This window comes from Heptranchias perlo, unplaced genomic scaffold (assembly GCF_035084215.1).
Source record: "Heptranchias perlo isolate sHepPer1 unplaced genomic scaffold, sHepPer1.hap1 HAP1_SCAFFOLD_221, whole genome shotgun sequence".
In the NCBI taxonomy this organism is placed as follows: domain Eukaryota; kingdom Metazoa; phylum Chordata; class Chondrichthyes; order Hexanchiformes; family Hexanchidae; genus Heptranchias; species Heptranchias perlo.
The window spans coordinates 219,070-243,481 of NW_027139235.1; the positions used below are offsets into that span (position 1 = coordinate 219,070).

Below are 24,412 nucleotides of genomic sequence, written 5' to 3' on the forward strand. Positions count from 1 at the left end.
TATATATATATAATAGAGAGAGTGAGATAGGGAAATGGAGATATATATATAATAGAGAGAGAGAGACAGGGTGACGGAGACATAAAAATAATAGAGAGAGAGACAGGGAAACTGATATAAATATTATAGAGAGAGAGAAAGACAGGGAAATGGAGATATGTATAGAATAGAAAGAGAGAGAGAGACAAGGAGACGGAGACATAAATAATAGAGAGAGAGAGACAGGGAAACGGAGATAGAAATATAATAGAGAGAGAGAGACAGGGAAACAGAAATATATAAATAATAGAAAGGGAGAGACAGGGAAACGGAGATATATATATATAATAGAGAGAGAGATACAGGGAAACGGAGATATATATATATAATAGAGAGAGGGAGAATCAGGGAAACAGAGATATAGATATAATAGAGAGAGAGAGAGAGACAGGGAGACGGAAACATAAAAATAATAGAGAGAGAGACAGGGAAACGGGCATTTATATATATAATAGAGAGAGAGACAGGAAAACGGAGATAGAAATATAATAGAGAGAGAAAGAGAGGGAAATGGAGATATTTATAATATAGAGAGAGAGAGAGAGACAGGGAAAATATATAATAGAGAGCGAGAGAGAGAGGGAAACGGAGATATATACATAATGGAGAGAGTGAAAGACAGGGAAACGGAGATATATATATAATAGAGAGAGAGAAAGACAGGGAAATGGAGATATATATATAATAGAGAGAGAGAAAGACAGGGAAATGGAGATATTTATATAATAGAGAGAGAGACAGGGAAACGGAGACATAAAAATAATAGAGAGAGAGAGGGAAACAGAGATATATTTAGAATAGAGAGAGTGAGAGACAGGGAAACGGAGATATATATATAATGGAGAGAGAGAGGGAAACAGAGATATATTTAGAATAGAGAGAGTGAGAGACAGGGAAACGGAGATATATATATAATGGAGAGAGAGAGAGAGAAACGGAGATATATTTAGAATAGAGAGAGTGAGAGACAGGGAAACTGAGATATATATATATAATAGAGAGAGAGAGAGAGAAACGGAGATATATATATAATAGAGAGAGAGAGACACAGGGAAACAGGGAGATATATGGAGAGAGAGAGAGCGACCCGGGCCAAGCATAGAGTGAGGTCGCGAGTACTGAGATTTGACCTGTGGTAACCCCTTGCTGATTTGACGAAGGCTAGGCTACAGCCTTGAACGTGAGTTGGATGCTGGTTATCTGGTGTAAACATGTATTTGGTGTACACTCCGCCCTCGAACAGAGACAGAGCCCTGTGTCACACTCTGACAAGTCACCCAGGAGTTAGCAGCTCTGCTCGCTGTGAAGTGCCCACCAGGATCAGGGAGTTGGCGAGTGCCCGGCTGGGCAGGAGAGGGTTACCTCGCATGCCATCTGGAGAATCAACCCAATTCAGCCACAACGTCACTGAAGGAGGAAACCTCACCAGAGTGAGTAATGGAAGGGGTCGGAACTCCCTGGGAGTGGGAAGGAAGGAACCCCATTGACAGGAGGGAGGGGGGGGGGAGCAGGGAGCTGGAGAAATACTTGACACAGCGAACAAGACAAGCCTTTCAGTGAGGGCAACGGCAAACTTCAATGCTGCGCTGCTGCAGCACGTTCTGTTCCTTGAGGAGTCTTTCTGCTCCACGAGAAAGGAGGTTTAAACTCTCTGTTATTGCCCGATAGCCATTGAATTGGAGTTGAAAGGATTGCCTCAGGCCGTTGATCCCTCCAGTGTTACCTTCGAAGCAGGTTTCAATCAAATATTCTCACCGGGGGATAACCATTGGGGATTAGACGGGGCGGAGGGGAAGTGGGTCGGCAGGGGGGGCGGGGACAAGGGTTAACTCTTTCAGGAATTGTGGATTTGATTTTGCTACCTTTCGTGCAAGAAAAGTGTGAAGCAGGGAATGTTTGGGGTTTGCTCATTCCAACATTGTAAGGCTGGCCATCGAGACAGCAGCTCTCATGAGGCAATGGGTGATTCACAGTGACGTGTGTGCGGAGAGGGGTTTCGAACCAAACAGGAAAGAAAGGGAGGGGTGGGTGGAAGAGGGTGAGGTGAGCCCACACGGGGAGGTGAATGGAGGTGGGGATAGAGGAGAATTACATGGACTCCCAAACCTGTACACACCCACTCCCAAACCTGTACACACCCACTCCCAAACCTGTACACACCCACTCCCAAACCTGTACACACCCACTCCCAAACCTGTACACACCCACTCCCAAACCTGTACACACCCACTCCCAAACCTGTACACACCCACTCCCAAACCTGTACACACCCACTCCCAAACCCGTACACACCCACTCCCAAACCTGTACACACCCACTCCCAAACCTGTACACACCCACTCCCAAACCTGTACACACACACTCCCAAACCTGTACACACCCACTCCCAAACCTGTACACACCCACTCCCAAACCTGTACACACCCACTCCCAAACCTGTACACACACACTCACAAACCTGTACACACACACTCCCAAACCTGTACACACCCACTCCCAAACCTGTACACACCCACTCCCAAACCTGTACACACCCACTCCCAAACCTGTACACACCCACTCCCAAACCCGTACACACCCACTCCCAAACCTGTACACACCCACTCCCAAACCCGTACACACCCACTCCCAAACCTGTACACACCCACTCCCAAACCTGTACACACACACTCCCAAACCTGTACACACCCACTCCCAAACCTGTACACACCCACTCCCAAACCCGTACACACCCACTCCCAAACCTGTACACACCCACTCCCAAACCCGTACACACCCACTCCCAAACCCGTACACACCCACTCCCAAACCTGCACACACCCACTCCCAAAACCAATACACACCCACTCCCAAACCCGTACACACCCAAACCCAGACCTGTACACACCCACTCCCAAACCTGTACACACCCACTCCCAAACCTGTACACACCCACTCCCAAACCTGTACACACACACTCCCAAACCTGTACACACCCACTCCCAAACCTGTACACACCCACTCCCAAAGCCGTACACACCCACTCCCAAACCCGTACACACCCACTCCCAAACCGGCACACACCCACTCCCAAACCTGGACACACCCACTCCCAAACCCGTACACACCCACTCCCAAACCTGTACACACCCACTCCCAAACCTGGACACACCCACTCCCAAACCTGTGCACACCCACTCCCAAACCTGTACACACCCACTCCCAAACCCGTACACACCCAAACCCAGACCTGTACACACCCACTCCCAAACCTGTACACACCCACTCCCAAACCTGTACACACCCACTCCCAAACCCGTACACACCCACTCCCAAACCCGTACACACCCACTCCCAAAACTGTACACACCCACTCCCAAACCCGTACACACCCACTCCCAAACCCGTACACACCCACTCCCAAACCCGTACACACCCAAACCCAGACCTGTACACACCCACACCCAAACCTGTACACACCCACTCCCAAACCTGTACACACCCACTCCCAAACCTGTACACACCCACTCCCAAACCTGTACACACCCACTCCCAAACCTGTACACACCCACTCCCAAACCCGTACACACCCACTCCCAAACTCGTACACACCCACTTCCAAACCTGGACACACCCACTCCCAAACCCGTACACACCCACTCCCAAACCTGGACACACCCACTCCCAAACCCGTACACACCCACTCCCAAACCTGTACACACCCACACCCAAACCTGTACACACCCACTCCCAAACCTGTACACACCCACTCCCAAACCCGTACACACCCACTCCCAAACCTGGACACACCCACTCCCAAACCCGTACACACCCACTCCCAAACCCGGACACACCCAAACCCAGACCTGTACACACCCACTCCCAAACCTGTACACACCCACTCCCAAACCCGTACACACCCACTCCCAAACCCGTACACACCCACTCCCAAACCCGTACACACCCACTCCCAAACCCGTACACACCCACTCCCAAACCTGTACACACCCACTCCCAAACCTGTACACACCCACTCCCAAACCTGTACACACCCACTCCCAAACCTGTACACACCCACTCCCAAACCCGTACACACCCAAACCCAGACCTGTACACACCCACTCCCAAACCTGTACACACCCACTCCCAAACCTGTACACACCCACTCCCAAACCCGTACACACCCACTCCCAAACCTGTACACACCCACTCCCAAACCTGGACACACCCACTCCCAAACCCGTACACACCCACTCCCAAACCCGTACACACCCACTCCCAAACCCGTACACACCCACTCCCAAACCTGGACACACCCACTCCCAAACCCGTACACACCCACTCCCAAACCCGTACACACCCACTCCCAAACCCGTACACACCCAAACCCAGACCTGTACACACCCACTCCCAAACCTGTACACACCCACTCCCAAACCTGTACACACCCACTCCCAAACCTGTACACACCCACTCCCAAACCTGTACACACCCACTCCCAAACCTGTACACACCCACTCCCAAACCCGTACACACCCACTCCCAAACTTGTACACACACACTCACAAACCTGTACACACCCACTCCCAAACCTGTACACACACACACACAAACCTGTACACACCCACTCCCAAACCTGTACACACCCACTCCCATACCTGTACACAACCACTCCCAAACCTGTACACACCCACTCCCAAACCTGTACACACCCAAACCCAGACCTGTACACACCCACTCCCAAACCTGTACACACCCACTCCCAAACCTGTACACACCCACTCCCAAACCCGTACACACCCACTCCCAAACCTGTACACACCCACTCCCAAACCTGTACACAACCACTCCCAAACCTGTACACACCCACTCCCAAACCTGTACACACCCAAACCCAGACCTGTACACACCCACTCCCAAACCTGTACACACCCACTCCCAAACCTGTACACACCCACTCCCAAACCTGTACACACCCACTCCCAAACCTGTACACACCCAAACCCAGACCTGTACACACCCACTCCCAAACCTGTACTCACCCACTCCCAAACCTGTACACACCCACTCCCAAACCTGTACTCACCCACTCCCAAACCTGTACACACCCACTCCCAAACCTGTACACACCCACTCCCAAACCTGTACACACCCACTCCCAAACCTGTACACACCCACTCCCAAACCTGTACACACCCACTCCCAAGCCCGTACACACCCACTCCCAAACCTGTACACACCCACTCCCAAACCTGTACACACCCACTCCCAAACCTGTACACACCCACTCCCAAACCTGTACACAACCACTCCCAAACCTGTACACACCCACTCCCAAACCTGTACACACCCAAACCCAAACCTGTACACACCCACTCCCAAACCTGCACACACCCACTCCCAAACCCGTACACACCCACTCCCAAACCTGTACACACCCAAACCCAAACCTGTACACACCCAAACCCAAACCTGTACACACCCACACCCAAACCCGTACACACCCATACGCAAACCTGTACACACCCACTCCCAAACCCGTACACACCCACTCCCAAACCCGGACACACCCACTCCCAAACCTGTACACACCCACTCCCAAACCTGTACACACCCAAACCCAAACCTGTACACACCCACTCCCAAACCTGTACACACCCAAACCAAAACCTGTACACACCCACTCCCAAACCCGTACACACCACTCCCAAACCTGTACACACCCACTCCCAAACCTGTACACACCCAATCCCAAACCCGTACACACCCAAACCCAAACCTGTACACACCCACTCCCAAACCTGTACACACCCACTCCCAAACCCGTACACACCCACTCCCAAACCTGTACACACACATTCACAAACCTGCACACACCCACTCCCAAACCTGTACACACCCACTCCCAAACCTGTACACACCCAAACCCAGACCTGTACACACCCACTCCCAAACCTGTACACACCCACTCCCAAATCTGTACACACCCACTCCCAAACCTGTACACACCCACTCCCAAACCTGTACACAACCGCTCCCAAACCCGTACACACCACTCCCAAACCTGTACACACCCACTCCCAAACCTGTACACACCCACTCCCAAACCTGTACACACCCGCTCCCAAACCCGTACACACCACTCCCAAACCCGTACACACCCACTCCCAAACCCGTACACACCCACTCCCAAACCTGTACACACCCACTCCCAAACCTGTACACACCCACTCCCAAACCTGTGCACACCCACTCCCAAACCCGTACACACCCACTCCCAAACCCGTACACACCCACTCCCAAACCTGTACACACCCACTCCCAAACCTGTACACACCCACTCCCAAACCTGTACTCACCCACTCCCAAACCTGGACACACCCACTCCCAAACCTGTACACACCCACTCCCAAACCTGTACACACACACTCCCAAACCTGCACACACCCACTCCCAAACCTGTACACACCCACTCACAAACCTGTACACACCCACTCCCAAGCCCGTACATACCCACTCCCAAACCTGTACACACCCACTCCGAAAACTGTACACACCCACTCCCAAACCTGTACACACCCACTCCCAAACCTGTACACAACCACTCCCAAACCTGTACACACCCACTCCCAAACCTGTACACACCCAAACCCAAACCTGTACACACCCACTCCCAAACCTGCACACACCCACTCCCAAACCCGTACACACCCACTCCCAAACCTGTACACACCCAAACCCAAACCTGTACACACCCAAACCCAAACCTGTACACACCCACACCCAAACCCGTACACACCCATACGCAAACCTGTACACACCCACTCCCAAACCCGTACACACCCACTCCCAAACCCGTACACACCCACTCCCAAACCTGTACACACCCACTCCCAAACCTGTACACACCCAAACCCAAACCTGTACACACCCACTCCCAAATCTGTACACACCCAAACCCAAACCTGGACACACCCACTCCCAAACCCGTACACACCCACTCCCAAACCTGTACACACCCAATCCCAAACCCGTACACACCCAAACCCAAACCTGTACACACCCACTCCCAAACCCGTACACACCACTCCCAAACCTGTACACACCCACTCCCAAACCTGTACACACCCAATCCCAAACCCGTACACACCCAAACCCAAACCTGTACACACCCACTCCCAAACCTGTACACACCCACTCCCAAACCTGTACACACCCACTCCCAAACCCGTACACACCACTCCCAAACCTGTACAAACCGACTCCCAAACCCGTACACACCCATACGCAAACCCGTACACACCCACTCCCAAACCCGTACACACCACTCCCAAACCTGTACAAACCGACTCCCAAACCCGTACACACCCATACGCAAACCCGTACACACCCACTCCCAAACCTGTACACACCCACTCCCAAACCTGTACACACCCACTCCCAAACCTGTACACACCCACTCCCAAACCTGTACACACCACTCCCAAACCCGTACACACCCAAACCCAAACCTGTACACACCCACTCCCAAACCCGTACACACCACTCCCAAACCTGTACACACCCACTCCCAAACCCGAACACACCCATACGCAAACCCGTACACACCCACTCCCAAACCCGTACACACCCACTCCCAAACCTGTACACACCCACTCCCAAACCCGTACACACCCACTCCCAAACCTGTACACACCCACTCCCAAACCTGTACACACACACTCACAAACCTGTACACACCCACTCCCAAACCCGTACACACCCACTCCCAAACCTGTACACACACACTCACAAACCTGTACACACCCACTCCCAAACCTGTACACACCCACTCCCAAACCTGAACACACCCACTCCCAAACACGTACACACCCACTCCCAAACCTGTACACACCCACTCCCAAACCTGTACACACCCACTCCCAAACCTGTACACACCCACTCCCAAACCTGTACACACCCACTCCCAAACCTGTACACACCCAAACCCAAACCTGTACACACCCACTCCCAAACCTGGACACACCCACTCCCAAACCTGTACACACCCACTCCCAAACCTGTACACACCCACTCCCAAACCTGTACACACCCACTCCCAAACCTGTACACACCCACTCCCAAACCCGTACACACCCACTCCCAAACCTGGACACACCCACTCCCAAACCTGTACACACCCACTCACAAACCTGTAAACACCCACTCCAAAACCTGTACACACCCACTCCCAAACCTGTACACACCCACTCCCAAACCTGTACACACCCACTCCCAAACCTGTACACACCCACTCCCAAACCTGTACACATCCACTCCCAAACCTGTACACACCCACTCCCAAACCCGTACACACCCACTCCCAAACCTGTACACACCCACTCCCAAACCTGTACACACCCACTCCCAAACCTGTACACACCCACTCCCAAACCGATACACACCCATACGCAAACCCGTACACACCCACTCCCAAACCTGTACACATCCACTCCCAAACCTGGACACACCCACTCCCAAACCTGTACACACCCACTCCCAAACCTGTACACATCCACTCCCAAACCTGTACACACCCACTCCCAAACCTGGACACACCCACTCCCAAACCTGTACACACCCACTCCCAAACCCGTACACACCCACTCCCAAACCTGCACACACCCACTCCCAAACCTGTACACACCCACTCCCAAACCTGTACACACCCACTCCCAAACCTGTACACAACCACTCCCAAACATGTACACACCCACTCCAAAACCCGTACAGACCCACTCCCAAACCTGTACACACCCACTCCCAAACCCGGACACACCCACTCCCAAACCTGTACACACCCACTCCCAAACCTGTACACACCCACTCCCAAACCTGTACACACCCACTCCCAAACCTGTACACACCCACTCCCAAACCCGTACACACCCACTCCCAAACCTGTACACACCCACTCCCAAACCTGTACACACCCACTCCCAAAACCCGTACCCACCCACTCCCAAACCTGTACACACCCACTCCCAAACCTGTACACACCCACTCCCAAACCTGTACACATCCACTCCCAAACCTGTACACACCCACTCCCAAACCCGTACACACCCACTCACAAACCTGTACACTCCCACTCCCAAACCTATACACACCCACTCCCAAACCTGTACACACCCACTCCCAAACCCGTACACACCCACTCCCAAACCTGTACACACCCACTCCCAAACCTGTACACACCCACTCCCAAACCTGTACACACCCAATCCCAAACCTGTACACATCCACTCCCAAACCTGAACACACCCACTCCCAAACCTGTACACACCCACTCCCAAACCTGTACACACCCACTCCCAAACCCGTACACACCCACTCCCAAACCTGTACACACCCACTCCCAAACCTGTACACACCCACTCCCAAACCTGGACACATCCACTCCCAAACCTGAACACACCCACTCCCAAACCTGGACACACCAACTCCCAAACCTGTACACAACCACTCCCAAACATGTACACACCCACTCCAAAACCCGTACACACCCACTCCCAAACCTGTACACACCCAAGCACAAACCTTTACACTCCCACTCCCAAACCCGTACACACCCACTCCCAAACCTGGACACACCCACTCCCAAACCTGTACACACCCACTCCCAAACCTGTACACACCCACTCCCAAACACGTACACACCCACTCCCAAACCTGTACACACCCACTCCCAAACCTGTACACACCCACTCCCAAAACCCGTACACACCCACTCCCAAACCTGTACACACCCAAACCCAAACCTGTAGACACCCAAACCCAAACCTGTACACACCCAAACCCAAACCTGTGCACACCCACTCCCAAACCTGTACACACCCACTCCCAAACCTGTACACACACACTCCCAAACCTGTACACACCCAAACCCAAACCTGTACACACCCACTCCCAAACCCGGACACACCGACTCCCAAACCTGTACACACCCACTCCCAATCCTGTACACACCCACTCCCAAACCCGTACACACCCACTCCCAAACCTGTACACACCCACTCCCAAACCCGTACACTCCCACTCCCAAACCTGTACACACCCAAACCCAGACCTGAACACACCCACTCCCAAACCTGTACACACCCACTCCCAAACCTGTACACAACCACTCCCAAACATGTACACACCCACTCCAAAACCCGTACACACCCACTCCCAAACCTGTACACACCCACTCCCAAACCCGGACACACCCACTCCCAAACCTGTACACACCCACTCCCAAACCTGTACACACCCACTCCCAAACCTGTACACACCCACTCCCAAACCCGTACACACCCACTCCCAAACCTGTACACACCCACTCCCAAACCTGTACACACCCACTCCCAAAACCCGTACCCACCCACTCCCAAACCTGTACACACCCACTCCCAAACCTGTACACACCCACTCCCAAACCCGTACATACCCACACGCAAACCCGTACACACCCACTCCCAAACCCGTACACACCCACTCCCAAACCTGTACACACCCACTCCCAAACCTGTACACACCCACTCCCAAATCTGTACACACCCACTCCCAAACCTGTACACACCCACTCCCAAACCTGTACACACCCACTCCCAAACCTGTACACACCCACTCCCAAACCTGTACTCACCCACTCCCAAACCTGTACTCACCCACTCCCAAACCTGTACACACCCACTCCCAAACTCGTACACACCCACTCCCAAACCTGTACACACCCACTCCCAAACCTGTACACACCCACTCCCAAACCCGTACACACCCACTCCCAAACCTGTACACACCCACTCCCAAACCTGGACACACCCACTCCCAAACCTGTACACACCCACTCCCAAACCTGTTCACATCCACTCCCAAACCTGTACACACCCACTCCCAAACCTGTACACATCCACTCCCAAACCTGTACACACCCACTCCCAAACCTGTACACACCCACTCCCAAAACCCGTACACACCCACTCCCAAACCTGTACACACCCACTCCCAAACCTGTACACACCCACTCCCAAACCTGAACACACCCACTCCCAAACCTGAACACACCCACTCCCAAAACCCGTACACACCCACTCCCAAACCTGTACACACCCAAACCCAAACCTGTAGACACCCAAACCCAAACCTGTACACACCCAAACCCAAACCTGTGCACACCCACTCCCAAACCTGTACACACCCACTCCCAAACCTGTACACACCCACTCCCAAACCTGTACACACCCACTCCCAAACCCGGACACACCCACTCCCAAACCTGTACTCACCCACTCCCAAACCTGTACACACCCACTCCCAATCCTGTACACACCCACTCCCAAACCCGTACACACCCACTCCCAAACCTGTACACACCCACTCCCAAACCCGTACACTCCCACTCCCAAACCTGTACACACCCACTCCCAAACCTGTACACACCCACTCCCAAACCTGTACACAACCACTCCCAAACATGTACACACCCACTCCAAAACCCGTACACACCCACTCCCAAACCTGTACACACCCACTCCCAAACCCGGACACACCCACTCCCAAACCTGTACTCACCCACTCCCAATCCTGTACACACCCACTCCCAAACCTGTACACACCCACTCCCAAACCTGTACTCACCCACTCCCAAACCTGTACACACCCACTCCCAATCCTGTACACACCCACTCCCAAACCTGTACACACCCACTCCCAAACCTGTACACACCCACTCCCAAACCTGTACACAACCACTCCCAAACATGTACACACCCACTCCAAAACCCGTACACACCCACTCCCAAACCTGTACACACCCACTCCCAAACCCGGACACACCCACTCCCAAACCTGTACACACCCACTCCCAAACCTGTACACACCCACTCCCAAACCTGTACACACCCACTCCCAAACCTGTACACACCCACTCCCAAACCCGTACACACCCACTCCCAAACCTGTACACACCCACTCCCAAACCTGTACACACCCACTCCCAAATCCCGTACCCACCCACTCCCAAACCTGTACACACCCACTCCCAAACCTGTACACACCCACTCCCAAACCCGTACACACCCACACGCAAACCCGTACACACCCACTCCCAAACCCGTACACACCCACTCCCAAACCTGTACACACCCACTCCCAAACCTGTACACACCCACTCCCAAATCTGTACACACCCACTCCCAAACCTGTACACACCCACTCACAAACCTGTACACTCCCACTCCCAAACCTGTACACACCCACTCCCAAACCTGTACACACCCACTCCCAAACCCGTACACACCCACTCCCAAACCTGTACACACCCACTCCCAAACCTGTGCACACCCACTCCCAAACCTGTACTCACCCACTCCCAAACCTGTACTCACCCACTCCCAAACCCGTACACACCCACTCCCAAACCCGTACACATCCACTCCCAAACCCGTACACACCCACTCCCAAACCCGTACACACCCACTCCCAAACCTGTACACACCCACTCCCAAACCTGTACACACCCACTCCCAAACTCGTACACACCCACTCCCAAACCTGTACACACCCACTCCCAAACCTGTACACACCCACTCCCAAACCCGTACACACCCACTCCCAAACCTGTAAACACCCACTCCCAAACCTGTACACACCCACTCCCAAACCTGTACACACCCACTCCCAAACCTGTTCACATCCACTCCCAAACCTGTACACACCCACTCCCAAACCTGTACACATCCACTCCCAAACCTGTACACACCCACTCCCAAACCTGTACACACCCACTCCCAAAACCCGTACACACCCACTCCCAAACCTGTACACACCCACTCCCAAACCTGTACACACCCACTCCCAAACCTGTACACACCCACTCCCAAACCTGTACACACACACTCCCAAACCTGTACACACCCAAACCCAAACCTGTACACACCCACTCCCAAACCCGTACACACCCACTACCAAACCCGTACACACCCACTCCCAAACCTGTACACACCCACTCCCAAACCTGTAAACACCCACTCCCAAAACCCGTACACACCCACTCCCAAACCTGTGCACACCCACTCCCAAACCTGTACACACCAACTCCCAAAACCCGTACACACCCACTCCCAAACCTGTACACACCCACTCCCAAACCCGTACACACCCACTCCCAAACCTGTGCACACCCACTCCCAAACCTGTACACACCCACTCCCAAACCTGTACACACCCACTCCCAAACCTGGACACACCCACTCCCAAACCTGTACACACCCACTCCCAAACCTGCACACACCCACTCCCAACCCTGGACACACCCACTCCCAATCCTGTACACACCCACTCCCAAACCCGTACACACCCACTCCCAAACCCGTACACACCCACTCCCAAACCTGTACACACCCACTCCCAAACCTGTACACACCCAAACCCAAACCTGTACACACCCACTCCCAAACCCGTACACACCCACTCCCAAACCTGTACACACCCACTCCCAAACCTGTACACACCTACTCCCAAACCCGTACACATCCAAACCCAAATCTGTACACACCCACTCCCAAACCTGTACACACCCACTCCCAAACCCGTACACACCCACTCCCAAACCTGTACACACCCACTCCCAAACCCGTACACACCCACTCCCAAACCTGTACACACCCACTCCCAAACCTGTACACACCCACTCCCAAAACCTGTACACACCCATTCCCAAACCTGTACACACCCACTCCCAAACCTGTACACACCCACTCCCAAACCCGTACACACCCGCTCCCAAACCTGGACACACCCACTCCCAAAACCTGTACACACACACTCCCAAACCTGTACACACCCACTCCCAAACCTGTACACACCCACTCCCAAACCAATACACACCCACTCCCAAACCTGTACTCACCCACTCCCAAACCTGTACACACCCACTCCCAAACCTGTACACACCCACTCCCAAACCTGTACACACCCACTCCCAAACCAATACACACCCACTCCCAAACCTGTACACACCCACTCCCAAACCTGTGCACACACACTCCCAAGCCTGTACACACCCACTCCCAAACCTGTACACACCCACTCCCAAACCTGTACACACCCACTCCCAAACCTGTACACATCCAAACCCAAACCTGTACACACCCACTCCCAAACCTGTACACACCCACTCCCAAACCAATACACACCCACTCCCAAACCTGTGCACACCCACTCCCAAACCTGTACACACCCACTCCCAAACCTGTACACACCCACTCCCAAACCAATACACACCCACTCCCAAACCTGTACACACCCACTCCCAAACCTGTACACACCCACTCCCAAACCTGTACACACCCACTCCCAAACTCGTACACACCCACTCCCAAACCTGTACACACCCACTCCCAAACCTGTACACACCCACTCCCAAACCCGTACACACCCACTCCCAAACCTGCACACACCCACTCCCAAACCTGTACACACCCACTCCCAAACCTGTTCACATCCACTCCCAAACCTGTACACACCCACTCCCAAACCTGTACACATCCACTCCCAAACCTGTACACACCCACTCCCAAACCTGTACACACCCACTCCCAAAACCCGTACACACCCACTCCCAAACCTGTACACACCCACTCCCAAACCTGTACACACCCACTCCCAAACCTGTACACACCCACTCCCAAACCTGTACACACCCAAACCCAAACCTGTACACACCCACTCCCAAACCCGTACACACCCACTCCCAAACCCGTACACACCCACTCCCAAACCTGTACACACCCACTCCCAAACCTGTAAACACCCACTCCCAAAACCCGTACACACCCACTCCCAAACCTGTACACACCCACTCCCAAACCTGTACACACCAACTCCCAAAACCCGTACACACCCACTCCCAAACCTGTACACACCCACTCCCAAACCCGTACACACCCACTCCCAAACCTGTGCACACCCACTCCCAAACCTGTACACACCCACTCCCAAACCTGTACACACCCACTCCCAAACCTGGACACACCCACTCCCAAACCTGTACACACCCACTCCCAAACCTGCACACACCCACTCCCAACCCTGTACACACCCACTCCCAATCCTGTACACACCCACTCCCAAACCCGTACACACCCACTCCCAAACCCGTACACACCCACTCCCAAACCTGTACACACCCACTCCCAAACCTGTACACACCCAAACCCAAACCTGTACACACCCACTCCCAAACCCGTACACACCCACTCCCAAACCTGTACACACCCACTCCCAAACCTGTACACACCCACTCCCAAACCCGTACACATCCAAACCCAAACCTGTGCACACCCACTCCCAAACCTGTACACACCCACTCCCAAACCCGTACACACCCACTCCCAAACCTGTGCACACCCACTCCCAAACCCGTACACACCCACTCCCAAACCTGTACACACCCACTCCCAAACCTGTACACACCCACTCCCAAAACCTGTACACACCCATTCCCAAACCTGTACACACCAACTCCCAAACCTGTACACACCCACTCCCAAACCCGTACACACCCGCTCCCAAACCTGGACACACCCACTCCCAAAACCTGTACACACACACTCCCAAACCTGTACACACCCACTCCCAAACCTGTACACACCCACTCCCAAACCAATACACACCCACTCCCAAACCTGTACTCACCCACTCCCAAACCTGTACACACCCACTCCCAAACCTGTACACACCCACTCCCAAACCTGTACACACCCACTCCCAAACCAATACACACCCACTCCCAAACCTGTACACACCCACTCCCAAACCTGTGCACACACACTCCCAAGCCTGTACACACCCACTCCCAAACCTGTACACACCCACTCCCAAACCTGTACACACCCACTCCCAAACCTGTACACATCCAAACCCAAACCTGTACACACCCACTCCCAAACCTGTACACACCCACTCCCAAACCAATACACACCCACTCCCAAACCTGTGCACACCCACTCCCAAACCTGTACACACCCACTCCCAAACCTGTACACACCAACTCCCAAATCAATACACACCCACTCCCAAACCTGTACACACCCACTCCCAAACCTGTACACACCCACTCCCAAACCTGTACACACCCACTCCCAAACCTGTACACATCCAAACCCAAACCTGTATACACCCACTCCCAAACCTGTACACACCCACTCCCAAACCTGTACACACCCACTCCCAAACCCGTACACACCCACTCCCAAACCTGTACACACCCACTCCCAAACCTGTGCACACCCACTCCCAAACCTGTACACACCCACTCCAGAACCAATACACACCCACTCCCAAACCTGTACACACCCACTCCCAAACCTGTGCACACCCACTCCCAAACCTGTACACACCCACTCCAAAACCAATACACACCCACTCCCAAACCTGGACACACCCACTCCCAAACCTGTACACACCCACTCCCAAACCTGTACACACACACTCCCAAACCTGTACACACCCACTCCCAAACCCGTACACATCCAAACCGAAACCTGTACACACCCACTCCCAAACCTGTACACACCCACTCCCAAACCCGTGCACACCCAATCCCAAACCTGTGCACACCCACTCCCAAACCCGTACACACCCACTCCCAAACCTCTACACACCCACTCCCAAACCTGTACACACCCACTCCCAAAACCTGTACACACCCATTCCCAAACCTGTACACACCCACTCCCAAACCTGTACACACCCACTCCCAAACCCGTACACACCCGCTCCCAAACCTGTGCACACCCACTCCCAAAACCTGTACACACCCACTCCCAAACCTGTACACACCCACTCCCAAACCAATACACACCCACTCCTAAACCTGTACACACCCACTCCCAAACCTGTACACACCCACTCCCAAACCTGTACACACCCACACCCAAACCTGTACACACCCACTCCCAAACCTGTACACACCCACTCCCAAACCTGTACACACCCACTCCCAAACCCGTACACATCCAAACCCAAACCTGTACACACCCTCTCCCAAACCTGTACACACCCACTCCCAAACCTGTACACACCCACTCCCAAACCTGTACACACCCACTCCCAAACCTGTACACACCAACTCCCAAAACCCGTACACACCCACTCCCAAACCTGCACACACCCACTCCCAAACCTGTACACACCCACTCCCAAACCCGTACACACCCACTCCCAAACCTGTACACACTCACTCCCAAACCCGTACACACCCACTCCCAAACCTGTACACACCCACTCCCAAACCTGTACACACCCACTCCCAAACCTGTACACACCCACTCCCAAACCTGTACACACCCACTCCCAAACCTGCACACTCCCACACCCAAACCCGTTCACACCCATTCCCAAATCTAGACTCACCCACTCCCAATCCTGTATGCACCCACTCCCAAACCTGTGCACACCCACTCCCAAAGCTGTGCACACCCACTCCCAAACCTGTACATGCCTATATACTATCCCGAACATACCGACACCCAAATCTTGAGATATAAGAAAAACAGATACCCGGGAGTGAGTTACAGGCTGGAATCTAATCGAGGGGTTCGGGTGGTTTTTGTATCGAATAACAGATACCCGGGAGTGAGTTACAGGCTGGAATCTAATCGAGGGGTTCGGGGGGTTTATATATAGAATAACAGATACCCGGGAGTGAGTTACAGGCTGGAATCTAATCGAGGGGTTCGGGGGGTTTATATGTAGAATAACAGATACCCGGGAGTGAGTTACAGGCTGGAATCTAATCGAGTGGTTCGGGGGGGTTTATATATAGAATAACAGATACCCGGGAGTGAGTTACAGGCTGGAATCTAATCGAGGGGTTCGGGTGGTTTTTATATCGAATAACAGATACCCGGGAGTGAGTTACAGGCTGGAATCTAATCGAGGGGTTCGGGGGGTTTATATGTAGAATAACAGATACCCGGGAGTGAGTTACAGGCTGGAATCTAATCGAGGGGTTCGGGGGGTTTATATATAGAATAACAGATACCCGGGAGTGAGTTACAGGCTGGAATCTAATCGAAGGGTTCGGGTGGTTTATATATAGAATAACAGATACGCGGGAGTGAGTTACAGGCTGGAATCTAATCGAGAGGTTCGACGGTTTATATATCGAATAACAGATACCTGGGAGTGAGTTACAGGCTGGAATCTAATCGAGGGGTTCGGGGGGTTTATATGTAGAATAACAGATACCCGGGAGTGAGTTACAGGCTGGAATCTAATCGAGGGGTTCTGGTGGTTTATATATAGAATAACAGATACCCGGGAGTGAGTTAAAAGCTGGAATCTAATCGAGGGGTTCGGGGGGTTTATATATAGAATAACAAATACCCGGGAGTGAGTTAAAAGCTGGAATCTAATCGAGGGGTTCGGGGGGTTTATATATAGAATAACAGATACCCGGGAGTGAGTTACAGACTGGAATCTAATCGAGGGGTTCGGGGGGTTTATATATAGAATAACAGATACCCGGGAGTGAGTTACAGGCTGGAATCTAATCGAGGGGTTCGGGGGGTTTATATATAGAATAACAGATACCCGGGAGTGAGTTACAGGCTGGAATCTAATCGAAGGGTTCGGGTGCTTTATATATATAATAACAGATACCCAGGAGTGAGTTACAGGCTGGAATCTAATCGAGGGGTTCGGGGGGTTTATATATCGAATAACAGATACCCGGGAGTGAGTTACAGGCTGGAATCTAATCGAGAGGTTCGGGGGGTTTATATATCGAATAACAGATACCCGGGAGTGAGTTACAGGCTGGAATCTAATCGAGGGGTTCGGGGGGTTTATATATCGAATAACAGATACCCAGGAGTGAGTTACAGGCTGGAATATAATCGAGGGGTTCGGGTGGTTCATCTATAGAAGAACAGATACCCGGGAGTGAGTTACAGGCTGGAATCTAATCGAGGGGTTCGGGTGGTTCATAGATAGAAGAACAGATACCCGGGAGTGAGTGACAGGCTGGAATCGAATCGAGGGGTTCAGGTGGTTTATATATAGAATAACAGATACCCGGGAGTGAGTTACAGGCTGGAATATATTCGAGGGGTTCGGGGGGTTTATATATAGAATAACAGGTACCCGGGAGTGAGTTACAGGCTGGATTCTTATTGAGGGATTCGGGTGGTTTATATATAGAATAACATATATCCGGGAGTGAGTTACAGACTGGAATCTAATCGAGGGGTTCGGGGATTTTATATATAGAATAACAGATACCCGGGAGTGAGTTACAGGCTGGAATCTAATCGAGGGGTTCGGGGGGTTTATATATAGAATAACAGATAACTGGGAGTGAGTTGCAGGCTGGAATCTAATGGAGGGGTTCGCGTGGTTTATGTATAGATTAACAGATACCCGGGAGTGAGTTACAGGCTGGAATCTAATCGGGGTTCGTGGGGTTTATATATAGAATAACAGATAACTGGGAGTGAGTTAAAGACTGGAATCTAATCGAGGGGTTCGGGGGGGTTTATATATAGAATAACAGATACCCGGGAGTGAGTGACAGGCTGGAATCTAATCGAGGGTTTCGGGGGGGTTTATATATAGAATAACAGATACCCGGGAGTGAGTTACAGGCTGGAATCTAATCGAGGGGTTCGGGGGGTTTATAGATAGAATAACAGATACCCGGGAGTGAGTTACAGGCTGGAATCTAATCGAAGGGTTCGGGGGGGTTTATATATAGAATAACATATACCCGGGAGTGAGTGACAGGCTGGAATCTAATCGAGTGGTTCGGGGGGTTTATATATAGAATAACAGATACCCGGGAGTGAGTTACAGGCTGGAATCTGATCGAGGGGTTCGGCTGGTTTATATATGGAATAACAGATACCCGGGAGTGAGTTACAGGCTGGAATCTAATCGAGGGGTTTGGGGGGTTTATATATCGAATAACAGATACCCGGGAGTGAGTTACAGGCTGGATTCTAATCGAGGGGTTCGGGTGGTTTATATATGGAATAACAGATACCCGGGAGTGAGTTACAGGCTGGAATCTAATCGAGGGGTTCGGGGGGTTTATATATAGAATAACAGATACCCGGGAGTGAGTTACAGGCTGGAGTCTAATCGAGGGGTTCGGGGGATTTATATGTGGAATAACAGATACCCGGGAGTGAGTTACAGGCTGGAATCTAATCGAGGGGTTCGGGTGGTTTATATATAGAATAACAGATACCCGGGAGTGAGTTACAGGCTGGAATCTAATCGAGGGGTTCGGCTGGTTTATATATAGAATAACAGATACCCGGGATTGAATGACAGACTTGAATCTAATCGAGTGGTTCGGGGGGATTATTTTTAGAATAACAGATACCCGGGAGCGAGTTACAGGCTGGAATCTAATCGAGGGGTTCGGGGTGTTTATATATAGAATAACAGATACCCGGGAGTGAGTTACAGGCTGGAATCTAATCGAGGGGTTCGGGTGGTTTATATCTAGAATAACAGATACCCGGGAGTGAGTGACAGGCTGGAATCTAATCGAGGGGTTCGGGGGGTTTACAGATAGAATAACAGATACCCGGGAGTGAGTGACAGGCTGGAATCTAATCGAGGGGTTCGGGGGGTTTATATGTAGAATAACAGATACCCGGGAGTGAGTGACAGGCTGGAATATAATCGAGGTGTTCGGGGGGTTTATATGTAGAATAACAGATACCCGGGAGTGAGTGACAGGCTGGAATATAATCGAGGTGTTCGGGGGGTTTATATATAGAATAACAGATACCCGGGAGTGAGTTACAGGCTGGAATCTAATCGAGGGGTTCGGGGGGTTTATATATAGAATAACAGATACCCGGGAGTGAGTTACAGGCTGGAATCTAATCGAGGGGTTCGGGTGGTTTATATATCGAATAACAGATACCCGGGAGTGAGTTACAGGCTGGAATCTAATCGAGGGGTTCGGGGGGTTTATATATCGAATAACAGATACCCGGGAGTGAGTTACAGGCTGGATTCCAATCGAGGGGTTCGGGTGGTTTATATATGGAATAACAGATACCCGGGAGTGAGTTACAGGCTGGAATCTAATCGAGGGGTTCGGGGGGTTTATATATAGAATAACAGATACCCGGGAGTGAGTTACAGGCTGGAGTCTAATCGAGGGGTTCGGGGGATTTATATATGGAATAACAGATACCCGGGAGTGAGTTACAGGCTGGAATCTAATCGAGGGGTTCGGGGGGTTTATATATAGAATAACAGATACCCGGGAGTGAGTTACAGACTGGAATCTAATCGAGGGGTTCGGGGGGTTTATATATAGAATAACAGATACCCGGGAGTGAGTTACAGGCTGGAATCTAATCGAGGGGTTCGGTGGGTTTATATACAGAATAACAGATACCCAGGAGCGAGTTACAGGCTGGAATCTAATCGAGGGGTTCGGGTGGTTTATATATGGAATAACAGATACCCGGGAGTGAGTTACAGGCTGGAATCTAATCGAGGGGTTCGGGGGGTTTATATATAGAATAACAGATACCCGGGAGTGAGTTACAGGCTGGAGTCTAATCGAGGGGTTCGGGGTTTTATATATGGAATAACAGATACCCGGGAGTGAGTTACAGGCTGGAATCTAATCGAGGGGTTCGGGGGGTTTATATATAGAATAACAGATACCCGGGAGTGAGTTACAGACTGGAATCTAATCGAGGGGTTCGGGGGGTTCATATATAGAATAACAGATACCCGGGAGTGAGTTACAGGCTGGAATCAAATCGAGGGGTTCGGTGGGTTTATATACAGAATAACAGATACCCAGGAGCGAGTTACAGGCTGGAATCTAATCGAGTGGTTCGGGGGGTTTATATATGGAATAACAGATACCCGGGAGTGAGTTACAGGCTGGAATCTAATCGAGGGGTTCGGGTGGTTTATGTATCGAAGAGGCGATCTTATTGAAACATATAAGATTGTGAAGGGTCTTGATCGGGTGGATGCAGTAAGGATGTTCCCAAAGATGGGTGAAACTAGAACTAGGGGGCATAATCTTAGAATAAGGGGCTGCTCTTTCAAAACTGAGATGAGGAGAAACTTCTTCACTCAGAGGGTGGTCGGTCTGTGGAATTTGCTGCCCCAGGAAGCTGTGGAAGCTACATCATTAGATAAATTTAAAACAGAAATAGACAGTTTCCTGGAAGTAAAGGGAATTAGGGGTTATGGGGAGCGGGCAGGAAATTGGACATGAAGCTGAGTTCGGATCGGTCAATGCCCTGTGGGTGGCGGAGAGGGCACAGGGGCTATGTGGCCGGGTCCTGCTCCGACTTCTTGTGTTCTTTAGATTTGTGGTTGGGATCAGATCAGCCATGATTTATTGAATGGCGGAGCAGGCTCGAGGGGCCGATTGGCCTACTCCTGCTCCAATTTCTTATGTTCTTATGTTCTTATGTTCTAACAGATACCCGGGAGTGAGTTACAGACTGGAATCTAATCGAGGGGTTCAGGGGGTTTATATATCGAATAACAGATACCCGGGAGTGAGTTACAGGCTGGAATCTAATCGAGGGGTTCGGGGGGTTTATATATAGAATAACAGATACCCGGGAGTGAGTTGCAGGCTGGAATCTAATCGAGGGGTTCGGGGGGTTTATATATAGAATAACAGATACCCGGGAGTGAGTTACAGGCTGGAATCTAATCGAGGGGTTCGGGTGGTTTTTGTATCGAATAACAGATAACCGGGAGTGAGTTACAGGCTGGAATCTAATCGAGGGGTTCGGGGGGTTTATATGTAGAATAACAGATACCCGGGAGTGAGTTACAGGCTGGAATCTAATCGAGTGGTTCGGGGGGGTTTATATATAGAATAACAGATACCCGGGAGTGAGTTACAGGCTGGAATCTAATCGAGGGGTTCGGGTGGTTTTTATATCGAATAACAGATACGCGGGAGTGAGTTACAGACTGGAATCTAATCGAGGGGTTCGGGTGGTTTATATATAGAATAACAGATACCCGGGAGTGAGTTACAGGCTGGAATCCAATCGAGTGGTTCGGGGGGTTTATATATAGAATAACAGATACCCGGGAGTGAGTTACAGGCTGGAATCTAATCGAGTGGTTCGGGGGGTTTATATATCGAATAACAGATACCTGGGAGTGAGTTACAGGCTGGAATCTAATCGAGGGGTTCGGGGGGTTTATATATAGAATAACAGATACCCGGGAGTGAGTTACAGGCTGGAATCTAATCGAGTGGTTCGGGGGGTTTATATATAGAATAACAGATACCCGGGAGTGAGGTAAAAGCTGGAATCTAATCGAGGGGTTCGGGGGGTTTATATATAGAATAACAGATACCCGGGAGTGAGTTACAGGCTGGAATCTAATCGAGGGGTTCGGGTGGTTTATATATAGAATAACAGATACCCGGGAGTGAGTTACAGGCTGGAATCTAATCGAGGGGTTCGGGGTGTTTATATATAGAATAACAGATACCCGGGAGTGAGTTACAGACTGGAATCTCATCGAAGGGTTCGGGTGGTTTATATATAGAATAACAGATACCCGGGAGTGAGTTACAGGCTGGAATCTAATCGAGGGGTTCGGGTGGTTTATATATAGAATAACAGATACCCGGGAGTGAGTTACAGGTTGGAATCTAATCGAGGGGTTCGGGGGGTTTATATGTAGAATAACAGATACCCGGGAGTGAGTTACAGGCTGGAATCTAATCGAGGGGTTCGGGTGGTTTATATATAGAATAACAGATACCTGGGAGTGAGTTACAGGCTGGAATCTAATCGAGGGGTTCGGGGGGTTTATATATAGAATAACAGATACCCGGGAGTGAGTTACAGGCTGGAATCTAATCGAGTGGTTCGGGGGGTTTATATATAGAATAACAGATACCCGGGAGTGAGGTAAAAGCTGGAATCTAATCGAGGGGTTCGGGGGGTTTATATATAGAATAACAGATACCCGGGAGTGAGTTACAGGCTGGAATCTAATCGAGGGGTTCGGGTGGTTTATATATAGAATAACAGATACCCGGGAGTGAGTTACAGGCTGGAATCTAATCGAGGGGTTCGGGGTGTTTATATATAGAATAACAGATACCCGGGAGTGAGTTACAGACTGGAATCTCATCGAAGGGTTCGGGTGGTTTATATATAGAATAACAGATACCCGGGAGTGAGTTACAGGCTGGAATCTAATCGAGGGGTTCGGGTGGTTTATATATAGAATAACAGATACCCGGGAGTGAGTTACAGGTTGGAATCTAATCGAGGGGTTCGGGGGGTTTATATGTAGAATAACAGATACCCGGGAGTGAGTTACAGGCTGG

General features: G+C 51.4%; 1 protein-coding gene across 1 annotated transcript in view; it reads left to right on the plus strand.

The window, feature by feature from the left end:
• Nucleotides 1-1,282: 1,282 nt before the first annotated feature.
• The window catches only part of LOC137310120 (oxysterols receptor LXR-alpha-like), a 331,404-nt gene continuing 308,274 nt past the window's right edge, over nucleotides 1,283-24,412 (plus strand). Inside the window, exon 1 of the mRNA XM_067978090.1 lies at nucleotides 1,283-1,469. The gene's annotated coding sequence lies outside the window, so the exon portion shown is untranslated. The remainder of the gene's footprint in view (nucleotides 1,470-24,412) is intronic.